Below are 12,063 nucleotides of genomic sequence, written 5' to 3'. Positions count from 1 at the left end.
CCGTTTCGACGGTGATTTTGCACGGTTTGCTCGTTCCTTCGAGCAGTTAGGAGGCGATTTAGGGCAATTAACAACGACTGCTAATTCCAGAAAAAGACAACGACTGCTGTCTATTGTGTCTCTGAACAAGACCATGAAGAGAAAACTGTCAAGGTCGATTACCGGGGACCATATTCGATTCGAGTACGCTGAGTATCGGGCGAATGTGAAAATCACTCGCGCGAACGGAGGATTCGCGCGAAAGAAATCGAGAAGAAATCGATATCTAATTAAGCCGAGTGTGGGCAATTGGAAAGTCCAAGAAGCCGCGCATTCGGTCTCATAAGCAACGATTCGTTGTTTTCAATTTAACTCTTCAAACTCATTATTAGATTCCACAGGTGCACTATGTAATTTTATGTTTAATACATACCGTAAAATATATAATTGTTTCATTTGTAACATGAAACGAATTAGGAACAGAAAATGTATTTCATAGTAAGAAGTTGAAACGTAGAAAACATTGGTTTTGCTGTTATAATTAAAAATTCTAAAGCTTAATAAACCTAAAGGTTCAAATATTAAATATTAACAATATATAGGTAACGTGTACACAATGTTAACGAGTGCAAAGTCAACGTAAACATGAAATTTAATCAACGAAATGATATGCAATAATAATATTAAAATTTTTGTTTATCGAAATAATTAAAAAAGTTCAGAAAGAAGCAATAAGATTTAAGATAATATTATGAAAGTAGTAAACATATTAATGCATATGTACACCAGCAATTAAAGTTAGAGAAGGTAAAAGAAGATAAAGGAGAAAATGTGAAACGAATGCTACATGACTCAGGAAGAAGTTCTTTTCTTCTTAATTGCGAGGAGACGACGTGACCTTATTTATTGCGAGAATTTTTATTTGGAACACTCTCGCTATTCGGGCACCGTGACGCCCAGGAACCACAATATGGTTACACCACGAATTATTATTCAAGCACCGGTGAAAGTGGATGACAAATCGGAGACGAGCGAAAAGGGATAAAGAAGAACTTCTTTTGGCAATCTGCTCCCCAGAAGGTCTTTCCAAATCGCTCTCAACTCGAGTTTGAAAATTCTTCCTGAATCTGATGTCTTTTGAAAATATTCGAAATGAATACAAACATTTCTGTCAACAATCTTTGACATCCAATTTTCTTAAATTCTTTCTTCTTCCAGAGGAAAATGCTTGGTTCGAAGGGGCACATACCATGGCAGACAAAAAAATTAGCCCAAGGCCCTACTTTTCGATATTTCAAGGTCATCAATGTTCTTCCAAATAGAATGAGGTATTTGCAATACTGTAGTCTTGTAGGAGATATTTGAGGTACAAAGCTTAGTAGACTCACCCTGTATATAGGAGTCGACAAGGTATATACAATATTGAAACAAATATGAAAGTCGGGTCCAGCAAATAGATTCTTTTACTGCTCGATCGTTCGAAGTGAAAGAAAGGGGTTCGATGGCGGATAAGGCACGAGAAGAAAGATTGTCGTAGGCGCAGCACGCTAGCCGGAATTTTATCTAGAGAGACGCTTTCGCTCGCTTCGTTTCGACCAACGTCACCTAAATTCAAGACTTCCTTCCCAAGGAGCCGCTCTTACTTTCTTCATCGATACGGTACTTTGTAACGCGCCGTCACGCAATGCTAAACATCCGGATGTCTCGGTGTCTAACGATTAGCATTCTGACACTCCGATTGGGATTAAGAAAGGAAACCACGTTGGGAAGCTAAATATTAAGTTTTCTTTGTGATATCTTTTTTCAGAGCAAAATTTAATTAATTCTTGTTTAACTTTGAAAGTACTTCAGGTATGTTTTAAAGTACATTTGGTCATTTTTAAGTAGAATTTTGAAGTAGAATTAGGGAACAATGAACAGACGAGTTGGGCACAGCCAGTAGTAGAGACAGAAGTAGAACAAGAAAGCAACGAACAGACGCGTACTCTAAGAATTCTCAAGAGAGATTTTCTCGAAAACAAGATCTCACATTAAAAAAAATTCCATACTACATTTTCAACCTATTTTTCAACGAAGAATAAAAAGAGAAAACGAAAAAAGGTAGCAATTACTAAAACACCCAATAAAGATCGTTTGAGTGCAAACAAGCTTATGATAGTGACGTGACAAAACTTATTTGAAAATTTGCGACAGTAGAGTCCGAACTATGCAATAATTTCAAATATCGTCTCCTTTACAACATTGCAAATAAAGAATATTACGAGGAACGCTATTGCTCTGCAATAAGAATTCCTCGACGTTCAAGTAACATTAGAATCATAATCTACATCGACGGAATAGGAAACAGTAAACAAGAAGTGCATTCTTATCTTCGAAAAACTCTTCTCCGTCGCGACGCGTGCAGAATGTAAGTCAGTGTAGTGGGAATTAAATAATTAATTCCACAATTAGCGCAATTATCGAGCCGTTGAACGTTCACGAAATTCCATAAATTCTGCTCGCTGTCGTAACCATTCTCGAGCACCTTTGGCGCGTTTTACATCCCGGTCCTTGAACAGCCGTATCACCAAAACGGATGTGAACGTTCCGACGGTGTTACGTGTGGGAAAACATTTGCACTAGGATATTACGCGACCACGTGTGACACACTCGACGATGATTAGAGGATCGATCTCTGGGTAAACGATTACGACTCGTCATTCGACGATGAAATTGCGAAAATTGGCGATCCGAGTTCCATTGCGATTGGTTTCTTTTTTGGTCAAAGTAGAAGCTTTGAATTATATTGTACTCTTGTAAAAGCATCCTGTTTATGTAGTATTTTATTCTGTGAACTTCACTTAAGTTTCGAATGTTTCAATTACAAGTGTACATATTCGAATTTAAGTTAAGAATTAGTTTTACACTGTTTGTATTATCTGTAGGACAATTTATTTTAAATTACGTAAATCTGATAGACTGTGTTTATAATTTAATAAATGTTACATTTATCACCATCAACTATTTTAACGAAAGTATTACACACTTCTTGTGAAAAATATTTGATTCATCGTTGGCATGAAGGCAATTAGTAGCATATCAACGTTTCCGAGTCCTCGTTTGACGTCATTTTCAAAGGAAAGAAATTATAACGATTTCTAGAAAATCGATGAAATGTGAAACAACGATCAGAAAAAGCTGAATTATCAATTTCTTGGATGTACAAATGTTATAACAACGTTGTGAAAAAGTTAAATTTCAAATCTCATTTTTCTAATGAAGATTGCACGTGTTAATATCTGTATCAAAATAATTAATATATATCAAATTTCATTTTTTTTTTGGCCTTGTTTTTCTGTGTAGCTTGAGTTTTATTTTTCTTTCAAACCGTGTGCCTCAAAGTATTAAAATTAAAAAGAAAAATATACAATCGATACAGACTGCACTCATTAGCTACGGTTCTCTTTGTTATAATAAGTTACAAGATAAGGCCTAAACAGCGAGAAAAAATAATCTACAACGGTTAATAAAACTATATAAACATTCTAGAAACAACTACCCACAAACAGGTAAAAGGAGAAATGCTTAGAACACCTAACCATCGCAAGTTCCATCGCTTTATCGTTTCTAGATATCTAGGCGTTGCGTGGTTCACGACGATTCGAGCCAAGAGGAACAAAGTTTTTTCATGAGAATCCAATTGTTCGCGAGTTCCTTGGCTCTCGTTTCACGAGTCTGCTCGACATTCTAAACCGGTAATTATGAGTGTGAAATTTACTTTCGTCGTGTCACATTTTGCGCCATTGTTCGTACGTTCGTTTCCGTGGTAAATTGAAGGGTTCTATGAAAAATTGAATTCAATTCAAGTTTCTAAATAAGGCGCAGGTATTCCCAGGTTAAGGTTACACACAGGCCTATATAAGAAGAAATTAATAGTTTCTTTCAAGAAACTTGTTAGAGCAGACCTCGTTAACTTGTAGTTTTCCTGGTTTTGTTTTGCGAGATATCTACTGAGCACTGTCAATTATGCAACGCTTACTTTTGCTAAGTTACTTTTGCAAAAATCTAGAAGGAATCGCTTGAGTGGAAAGAAATCAAATTTTGAAATGAAAAATGAAATGTTTTCTACCTTTCATTTTGAGTCTTCCTAAGTAACGTAAGAAAGGCGAATAGTTCATAATCTATTAGCGTACACGGTCAAGGTAACAAATCCTCAGACCGGTTATTTATCGAACTGTTGGATTTCCATGGAAAGTTGGGCCGTTGAGATATCGATTCGGTCGAACGAAGAAAAAGGAAGACACATAATTGGAATGCGACTAATTATGCGTCAAACGTTCCAACGACCGCGACGACACTTTCGTTTTCACCCTAGAATCGTATTTACATAAACCGTGCGTTTTCGCTGGCACCATTTGTCCAGCGAAAGCAATTACGCTACCGGGACGGTTATGCATAATTCTTTTCGCGAAATTCCGCTAACGAAATTCCGCTCGATTTCCATCGATCCAAACAGATTCGTTTCTGAACATTGTTGCGTCAGCGTAATTGTGGACGATCGTAACACGACGGAACAATCAGGAAAATCCGACGATATTTTCGTGGCTGATAATTCTTTTGGACATAGAACGCGAACGTTTTAATAAATGCAGATATAATTCGGTCGACTGGACATTTATCAATGTTATTTAAGCATTCGTTCCTGCTGCAGCGATGCGATTATGCATTTAAAATAATTGAATAAAAGATTACCGTCATCTACGTTTTTAAATTGGTAAATATGCACGAGTTACTTTTATATTTTGTATAAATGGTGATAGTCCGATCCATAGGATGCATAGGATGCTCAGACTTCAAAAATAAATATTTATTTGGCAAATCGTGATTGTTTCATCATTGTACTTGTTCAAATTCCGTTAAATATTGAATTTGTATTGTTTAATATGATTGCTTTATAAGTGTCATTAATCGTGAGAAATTTTTCCATATCTTTATACCTATTAGCTGAAATAACTAAGAATTAATTTCTAACAATAGTGAAATTCATTATTAACAAATATGATTTTGCTGTATTGTTAATGTTTCTCAAATTATTTTCTCGATGGATCCAACGAGCCCTCGAATCGACCGCTGGCTGAATTGAGGCCTCATTCTTCGATGTAGAGGCAGATCGAAGTACTCTAATTCCTTCAACATATCACTCTTTTGGGTCTTTATTCCCAGCAACCTCCTCGTGGTGAGAGTTGGTACTCGGTAATATTCGCGACGAGCAATCCTTCATCGCTGGCAATAGCGAGCTGATGGCTGCGAGCTTGTAAGAAGATCTTCAGATATAAAAAGTGGGTGCGTAGAATTCCGCGCGTTAGACGTGTAACTTCTCAGAAACAATGTTGAAATTTGATTACTTCTTCCCAGACATTTGTTAGTTCGAACGTGTCTACTGTTATCTATAGAAACGTTAACATTCCACAAGTATCTGTTATGTGAAATAAAAATTCTTAAAACAAATCTCTTTTTCTTGCGAGCGTTAATAGCCCATCTTACGCGGGCATACCAATAAAAACGGCATCACTCAAGGATACATGTGTGAAATGAGTTGAAAAAATTACCAATTGTACTTCAAAACATACCTAACACGTTCTAAATTTTAAAGAAAAGTCGGGTAACAACTTTTCTCTGTAAGAAAAATCACAAACATTTAATATTTGGCCTCTTAACTTGGTCTCCTCTCGTAAGTGTTCCAACATCTTTCACCTGCATACACTTTGTGCGCAGAGAATTGTAGAATATTTCAAGCGTTTGAGACATTGAGACCGTAATGGATTGCAGATGTTTACAGAGGTGTCGAGCAAGTTTTGACTGTAAACAGTCAGCGACGGTTCATGATCAACGGTAGCAAACATTTTCCACATACCTGGGGAACATTTGTTCAATACGATTCCATTGGAAACATTAGACTTTCCAGACCACGGAGAAAGTTATGCTCTAACGACTCTAGGCGGGTTGCCGCAGACTCGTCTGGATAGATAAAAGGTGCACCGATGATCCAGCGACGTTGGTTTTGCGATTCAGCGCCGACCCACTTTTTTCCTCTGGATGGCGTGCCGCGTTCGATCGAATCAACGTTTCATTAGATATTTAAGTCGAACACTCTCGATCTTAAATCGCCATATTATGCGCATCGCGCTGGAATCCGATCTTTCGCATGGAAAATTGTGCGCGAGTTCTCCTGAATGAAGAGTAGAAATTGTATACCTTGAATAGAGATCGACTTAAACGATTCTCGAGACGTGCTGATGGGAATGTCTCTGGCGACTGACGCTCAAGGAAGACTACAGTTGTCGCTTTCCATACAAATTGATATTCTCTTTCGGACGATTCTAAAAATAACTACCCATTTTTTCAGAATTTGTTTATATCTAAAGAATATTTTAAAGGAAAAGCGAAATTGTAAATAATATGATTTCATGAGAACCTATATTTATGGTTACTTAATTTTCTAGGGACAATAAGGTGCAATGAAACTGTATTGTGACATTATAATCAGTTAAAGTGAATTGGGTCAAATGTTGCAACTAATCTACCTGACTTTTTCAAACCAAATAATGTTTTTCTTATACATTTTTTTTCTATCACAATTGTTCATTTATTTACTCGGATTAGGCAGAACAACCTGAAGATAAAATTTGGCTTTTTGAATCGGTATTAAACGTTTTCCTAATCATTTTGTTAGTAAATAGTTTCTTTTCAGTTCTCAAAGAAAGTCTACGTTTTAATGTATGTATGTATACTTATTGCTTCCCCAAAGGGGTTACAAGGCTTCTGTTTCCTTCCGCTATCCCCTTACATCCTTATCCTTATTCTAACCTTATACTACCTATCTACACTCTTATTATAATCTTACACTAAACTTACTTACTATACTTAAACTACTCGCCATTACATTTGTCTACGTTTTAATGTGATATTACAATATAACTTGGAATACTATATTCATATTTTAAGAGCAGCTAAATAAAACAACAACTAGAACTTGGAAAAATAGAGCAGATTTTATAGAGGCAAGAAAATAGTTGATGAAATATTTCCATTTATATCTCAAATGGTTAACTTTCCCTCCAATTAATTCACCAATTAAAACCTTCCTTTTAGAATAATTACCCAAGAGCAGCTTCCGGCAGCCACGTTCTTTTGCAATTGGTTATAAAAAATTACGTACGAAGTCTGAGTAATTCGATCATTGCAAATAACACAGCAAATACAAAAGTCAATGGTCAATTGAGAATTTAATTAATACTGCATAAAATACTCGTAAAACCAGAACACGTTTTATCACATTTCAATTGGTCCAGAATATTTTTAATGGTGTCTATATTTGTACTCTAATTAACTCGCTTTATTTCCTAATTACCCTTCGTACTCTATAGACTTTAATTTTACTAACACCCGCCATTTTTATTTTTAGTTTCGCTAAACATTATTGCTCGATTTTTACTTCCCAATCTATAAGAAATGGAAGTATCGTAATCTAATCAAATTGTACGAACTTTTTGTTACGAATACAACTCAATGAGTCTTACTTTCTAATTCTGCTAAAATACCAATTAAATATTATAACGTCTCGCACTCGTTTTTGGTAATTGTTGCTTTTGCTGGCGATGCAGTTCGATCGTTTCAAAATATCTCTAGCAGTGAAATGTCTCCGTCAAAAAGCCAAATGCTTCAACGTACTTAATTTCGAATTCGAATTCCACAAAATCGACGATCACCATATTCATGCGATAGAAATCGTAACGAAACATTCACGCGCTTATAACTGGTGTAATAAAATGTCGCGGGAAATACAATCTCGTCATAATTGCGGTTCGTTAACAGTTGCTGTCGTTGAAGGTTCGCTATAAGCGATGATTTGTCATTCACATGATTGCAATTTTCGAATCGAACGCGCGTCACCGTAACACGGTTACAGTTCCCATTCTGTCGTCGCTGGTTCCTCCTGAAACAAAATTTAGATCGATTAGTACAAAATATACAGAATTGGTCAAGAAATAGAGATATTTACCAATTACAATCTATGTATGTAGCGTGTAATTTTAAATTGAAAAGCGTGATTCGATAAAATATGCATGGAAATTATTTTGTTACTCGACATTTATACTCGTGATTACTAAGCCATTTTAGGAAATTCGAGGGAAAGTGTGTATAAGCGATTCACGAACGTCACGTTTAGAGTGACATCACGAAAAAAAAAAGTGAAAACAAATCGCTGTGACATCACGTGTCGTCCGTGATGATGTCACGGATGGACGAATACGTTATTGCAGTAATATTGTTTTCGATTTCCATTAACGCACGCAGAATTAATGCGACATAATGAATTCCGTTGCTGGTAAGGTGTCTGACAATCGATAAAGTGAATAAAGCATTATATATGGACATTGATAATAAATTAAGTGTTAACAATGAGAACTCCTTGCTAATTAAATTTAATTTCTGGAAAATTTATTTCCAGAACATTTAAAAGCAAGTAATTTAATAACATTGGCGAGCAAAATAAAAATGACTCCCTCACATTTAATTTTAGAGTTTCTATAATTTACTTACACGAATTCTATTAATCCTTAGATATATTTAAGGTGTTATGAATTTAATTTTTCACGTAAATATATTTACACAAGCGCAGTATATAATTCACCTAGTAACCAAAGTACACAGTTCGTCAAATTTCTGTAGCATACAATTCTTGCCAAATGGAAAAAAAGATACATATCGCTGAAACAACATCCCGTGACGATTATCCATTTAACAAAGCCATTACACGTTAAATTTCTCGCGCGTATAAATATCGCGACGCATAAAGCACTTGTTTGTTATGTTTTCAGTCCGCTTTCGAGGTTGAAAAAGAAAAATAATGGGTTCCTTCCTTGACCCAGAAATCCCATGAAAATTAAAATGTGGTAATCGCAATTCTATTCCGGCGTAATGTGTGAGTGTCTGTAAAAACGCGTGTGGGCTCTTACGTGTGAACGAGACTACTTTCTCAAGCACGCGACCGCCGTCACTCCTCTTACTTTCTCCTCTGGGCCGTTTCAAAAGTAGGTCCCAAATAGGTTTAAGCGATCTTTTAAAGACCTTGCCACTCGATCTGCCGACCGCAGACCTCTTCCCTAATCTCTTTCGTCTCGCAAATTTTGAAATTATTGCACGAGTCACGACTCGAGAGACTCCTCTAACAACAATTGTTCATCGATGCTTTCTTAAAACGAAATTCTCTAAAATGAAAGATCAAACTGTACGTTTGTGATCTTCGCACGATTGGTTGATTTCGAAGGCTTATATAATACGTAGACTAGAGTGAAAGTCCTAAAAATTATGAAACAAGAGTTAGAAACAGAAGGTGCGAAGAATCCTGACGCGAAGCGGTGGGATGAGTGAAACCGAACTGTAAATATTTTACAGTGAAATTGATATAGTCGCTAAGCTGTAGTATAATGAAGTTTTAATTCCAATATTTGCAAGTGAAAGCTATCGATATCTCCGATCAGACAATTTAAATTGATGGGTGATAAGTCTCCAGTCTGAAACGAACTATTATTTATTTACCTTTCGAGTTTTCGTTTTCGATTTACAAAACTTGAGAATTTTATTATTCAATGTACTTAACTAACATGAAGAATAATAAATACATGAAAAGGTGTAACCATTTGCGACAAGGCATAAACTGTGACTAGTAATAAAAAAGATTTTAAATACTTGAAAGTAATAACGATGTTTATATGTTAATATAATGTTTACTATAAACGTAGCTAACTGCACTGCACGAATTGTCTATAAATGTTTTGTAAACACAAATAATATCGTCAGTTTTCCAACACATACCTCTCTACGTTCTGTTTCAGATTTTAACGAATTATATCTTAGTACCGGCGCGGTCAATGATTTTCTGCGATCTTTACAAAATATCAAATTTTCAACAAGTTCCTAAATTGCATTTTCATTAAAATTGAACAAATCTACGTTCCAACAGATTCTGTGTTAAAATTACGAAACCTTGGTATCGTTTTTCATAAAATTAGCGTGGTCGATTTAAATCGAAATAGGCTCATATGATTCATAATTAATGAAAGATCGAGTGAAGTTTTGTCAGAATCCTTCACGAAACAAATCTATAACTGGCTTAAACAGTGCGACATTAGCTCGCGGAGATCGCGATTCTCGTCATGTGTGGCAACTTATACGTTGTTAAACTTTCTAATCGATACCACGGCATTGTCTCCTATCGAGGGTGACTCGGTGGCCTGCTCTGGTTAATTCCACGACATCGACACCGGTTGTGCGTTCAATTACCCCAGTGAAATACGCGCTCCACAGTAGACTGCATCTCTTCGCGAGGACGTCGCGCGTTTGCTCTCCGTCGCTCCTCCGTCATCTTACTTTCGTTGCTTTCGACAAAGCCGTAGCCAGCGGTCGTCCGACCGGTTGGCTCTCTTCGTTTTCATCGGCGAAAGTGAATACAACGGGCTGATGTTTCTAATTGGCCTATCGGGATTCGATACTCGAAGCTGCACACGCTCGTAATCGATATCGCGATGCAAACGAAGCGGCTTCTCGCGATCGCCTCGAAAAAACTCGTTGGAACAAGCTGCATCGTGACTGGAATGGACCATTTACTTCTCCTTCGAACGATTCCTATCAATAAGAAATTCGGATATAGATGTACGCGTCATTCGGATTTATTATTTGGATCTGAGGGATGCGCGTATGCGTCATTGAGACTTACTTGCATGTGTCTTGAATTGAATTTAGGAAATACTATAAATGATTCATTTTCTCTTTGTAAATCTCATAACTACAATTACGGATGTTAATGTAAATGTATATTTTGATATGCAGATACTATTTTGCATATTGCATATGTTTTGCATATTTTAGCTAAAAGGCATATGCATGTATAATTTAGATACTGCTGTTATATTTATTTCACTGTATGTGGTTGTGTTCGTAGATAAATCGTCAAATCGTTATGTGACACGTGGCACACAAGAAACTTATTGTTATTTATTGCTCGTACTATTTTAATCAATTTTAAAAATTGTCAGTTTATTGCAACTATCTATAAAGATATCGTTAGTAAAAGCATACTGGAAAAAAATCAGAATAAGAGATATTCCATGGATCTAAATTAAGGAAACAATATACAATCGCGTTAATCGATTAGGGTCATAAAGAGATATTCGAAGAGAAAGGCTTTCTAATTAGAGGGAAAAATGTGACGCGTTGAGTAGAGGATTCGCAGTCTCGTATAGACAACACGGCATAACTTGGAAACGTGATGCTCGAAACTCCATTTAGGGTCGAGGTGAAGTCCAAGGTTTTTAATGAAATCGAGTGGACGATGTGGGAATTAATGGGAAGAGAAACTGGAAACAGACTACGTACAAGGCGAGATGTACCAATACCAAGGGAAGAAAATTTAGAGTGATTTAACCTAATTGTAAGACCATGCATCAAGGACTAATTTCAAACATTGTAACAGTCGTAAACATTAGAAAATGCGGAAATCGATGAAAGGTTTTCCAAATGGGTATGATTGTTCGTATTAAACGTGATATATTTTGCAATAAAAATATTAATTTAATCTAATCTGAATATTATTCTTACCTGTAAATCACTTTTAAGCTGCTGGGTAGATGTACTCTCATTAAATATGATTAACAAGAGATGGATCGTAATTATGTGCCAATTATGATTTTAATAAATACATACATTATTTTATATTTAATATGAACTGCATCATTATTTTTTTCAAGTAATGGAAACGTATATTTCTGCTAAGTTAATTCCTTTTTAAATACGATACTTCGAGTTATAAACAAAATGCGAAAAAACATCTGTTTCTTAAAACAGATAATTACAAATAAAATCGATTGCATAAGACTTTTATTGAAATCTCAGTCTTTTATAAATAATTTCTAGAAAAATATCGAAAGAACCGAATATAGTTATTTATTTAATTCGACTGATTCCGTAATAATACTAATACGTTCAGATTGTTTTAGACCTGTGACATACGATGAATTAAATAAAAAAATGTGTGGACGAAAT

This window comes from Hylaeus anthracinus, unplaced genomic scaffold (assembly GCF_026225885.1).
Source record: "Hylaeus anthracinus isolate JK02 unplaced genomic scaffold, UHH_iyHylAnth1.0_haploid 11982, whole genome shotgun sequence".
Lineage (NCBI taxonomy): Eukaryota > Metazoa > Arthropoda > Insecta > Hymenoptera > Colletidae > Hylaeus > Hylaeus anthracinus.
This window is presented reverse-complemented; position numbering follows the sequence as displayed.